The sequence below is a fragment of the Lactuca serriola genome, chromosome 2, assembly GCF_051521515.1.
Source record: "Lactuca serriola cultivar US96UC23 chromosome 2, Lser_US96UC23_V15, whole genome shotgun sequence".
Lineage (NCBI taxonomy): Eukaryota > Viridiplantae > Streptophyta > Magnoliopsida > Asterales > Asteraceae > Lactuca > Lactuca serriola.
Genome location: NC_136409.1, coordinates 195,637,043 through 195,640,318, shown reverse-complemented (window position 1 = coordinate 195,640,318; position 3,276 = coordinate 195,637,043). Strand labels below are relative to the sequence as shown.

Sequence of the window (3,276 nt, the reverse complement as noted above, 5' to 3'; positions counted from 1 at the left end):
AGTGTGTGTGAGAATAAACTGATTCTTAGGGTTAAAACCCTAGTTACCGGATGTAAAAGTAATTTTGAAATTATTTTTTTTCTGTAAATAATACCGACTCGTCGAGTCGGAGTCAGACTCGGCGAGTTTGGTCGCGAAGTCAAATTTTTTCTGAAATCCATATATACTCGTCGAGTCGTGGTCAGACTCGGCGAGTCTCTTGCAAAAATTCATAATTTCCGAAATTTTGGTATTTATTTAAAATCATTTCACCCCACACTTAGCCCATGCACATTCTCAAGCAGACATGTCCGATGAATTGGAGAATTAACATTTTAAAAACGAAGGAAAAATTAAAAAAAAACTAAAAAGTAAAAGAAAGCAAACTCTATATAACGGGTTGCCTCCCGCCAAGCGCTTCTTTTTAAGGAGTCATTAGCTAGACTCCTTCCCGTCTACGTTTCGTCATCTTCGAGCATCGGGAATGCACGCCTAACTTTTTGTGGTTTATACTTGGTCTTGTAAGCGTGAATCTTCTTCTTGTAAGCCCTTTTCAATTCATCTCTTTTCTTTTTCACAGCATCCTCCTCAGCTGCTTGGGCTTCTCTTTTTCTCTTTTTCTTTTTTAACCCATTCTTCTTTACCTTCTCTTGTACCTCCTTCTCTTTAAATTTAATTACTTCATATTTCATGATGGTTCGTGCTTTAGGTTTAGTAGTGAATGGTTGATCAGCTTCCACCCTTCTTTCCTTTGTCTCTTCATCCTTTTCTGTGATCCACCCATCTTCAAACGGAATCGTATCAAGACATGCTACATCGGCGTATTGAACTTTCCTTCCCTTTCCTCCTTCTGCTGTTTGTTCTTCTAAAGAATCATGAATACTATCTAAATCCAAGGTATGTGAAGAACTAGTAACAAACAGATTTAAGTCGGCCAAGTCTTTGTCAAATTCGACTGGACTCGTCGAGTCCATTAAAGTGACTCGGCGAGTCTGATCGGGTTCCATTAATTCTGGAGTGTTTTCTGAGTTGGCTCCTTCCAGTAGCTTTTCTAACTCCTCCAAGTCTTTGCTAGCATCTCCACCTTCTTCAGAGTGTAGCAAAAACTTGCTTGGATCTTCTTTTAGCAAAATTTCAAGCTCTTTTTGTAATATCTCATCATCCAATTGGATAAATGAGATTTCTTCTCTCTTTTCTTCTTCTTGCTTGGCTTCTGGAATAGCTTTAAACATCACCGACTCATCACCCACTCTCAATGTCAATGTAGACTCACATATATCAATTAGAGCACACGCGGTGTTTAAGAATGATCTTCCCAAAATAATTGGTATTTCGGGGTCTTCTTCCATATCCACCACCACGAAGTCTACTGGAAAAATAAACTTGTCCACTTTGATAAGGAGATCCTCACAAACGCCTTGTGGATGAATTATCGTTTTGTCCGCCAAATGGATCCTCATATTTACCGGCCTTGGTGCTGGTAAATTCAGCTTCTTAAAGAATGAATAAGGCATCAAATTAATGCTTGCACCTGAATCAGCTAATGCTCAGGTAAAAACTTCATTACCAAATTGGCACGGAATCACCATATTTCCCGGATCACTCTTCTTTTCAGGCAGCTCATTCATCAATATTTCCGCGACTTTAGCCAAATCCTTCCTAGCAGCAAAAAGGCTTTTAAGCAAGTTGAAGTATTTAGGTGTTTGGAGCATTGTTTCCACAAATGGCATATTGACTTGTAAAGCTTTAACATACTCCATGAAGGTTCTGTATGCTTTTACTTTTTCTGTAGGCATGGCTTTGATTGGATATGGCAGAGGAGGATTATATGGCTTTAGAGAACTTGCAGTTTTATCATTCCCGCATGGACTCGTCGAGTCCATGAGAGTGACTCGGCGAGTCTGATCGGGTTTTGCTGGGTCTGATTCTTCTACCTTTCCTGCCTTCTTTTTGGAGATTCTCAATGCATTTGTAAATGTTTCTTCACTACTGGTGGTTATTACACTTACATTCTCCATTCTTGGATTGGGTTCGGTGTTACTCGGAAGTTGTCCCGGCCTTCTATCATTCACTTGATGCGCAAGCTGTCCCAACTGTTTCTCAATGTTGAGAATTGATGCTTGCTGATTTCTTAACATGGTTATGGTCTCTTGTATGGCAGCATCATGATCACTGTGTCTTTTTTCGGATGCGGCTATGAATCTAGTGAATAACTCTTCTAAATCGGCTTTCTTTTCTACCGTTTCTTCCTTTTGGTATAGTCCCCTCTCCTTTTGCTTGTATTTTTCCTCCTTCGCCTTCTTATACTCTTCATATGGTAGCCACTCCTTCTTAGGTTTCCGCCAATTATCATCATATCGATCACCACTCGAATAGAAAACTTGAGCTTTCTTATTTCCATTCTCATCCAAATCACAATCCTTTGTGAGATGGGGCCCTCTACAATTTTCGCATCCTATTCTAATAGCATGGATTGTTTGATCCATTTTAGTCATTCTTTGATCTAGACTATCAAGCTTGGCTATCACCGCCGCCATGCTATCATTTGCTGCGTTTACTACTCCCCGACTTACTTCGTTTCTCGGATTGTGGTATTCTCTAGAGTGTTTAGAGAATTCTTCAATTAATTCTTTAATTACCGGGGGTGCCTTCTTTGTGAGCGGGCCTTGAGAATCAAGCAATTGCCTTGTGGTGACATTAACTCCATCATAAAAGATAGAGACTTCTTGTTGGCTATTAAGGTCATGATGTGGGCAATTTCTAAGTAAGCTCTTGTATCTTTCCCAAGCTTCATAAAGAGATTCGCCGGGTTGTTGCTCGAAGTTGGCAATGGCTTTCTTAAGCTTGGCTATCTTGGAGGGCGGGCAGAAATGGTCTATGAATTCTTCTTTCATTCTGGCCCATGTGGTGACCGATCCGGGAGGAAGTGACTTTAATCAATCTTTTGCAGCCCCCTTAAATGTGACAGGAAGCATGCGAAGAAGCTGGGTCTCGCGTGGAACATTAGGCACGTTGAAGTAGTCGGCCACATCATTCACTTCATCCAAGTGCTTGTAAGCGTCTTCATGATCCTTCCCGTAGAAAGAAATCTCCTTGATTTGAGCGAGAATATGGCCTTTTAGTTCGAAAATAGCGGTTGCGGGAATTGCGGGTTGCACAAGTCCCGGCCCGGTGTCATCACGCATCCTTTTCTTCCACTCCCACATGGGGACTTCATCGATGTTAGCCATTGTGATAACTAACTCTTCTTCGGAATCGGTTTCGTGCTCGTAAGTATGCTCTTCTTCTTCCTCGGTC

The 3,276-nt window shown here is 41.1% G+C and overlaps 1 non-coding gene across 1 annotated transcript; it reads left to right on the top strand.

Annotated features, from left to right (window-relative positions):
• Positions 1-2,718: 2,718 nt before the first annotated feature.
• LOC145091181 (small nucleolar RNA R71) lies at positions 2,719-2,825 on the top strand. Its single transcript, XR_013702068.1, has one exon. It is a non-coding gene; the product is annotated as a small nucleolar RNA R71 (small nucleolar RNA).
• The last annotated feature ends 451 nt before the right edge of the window (positions 2,826-3,276 follow it).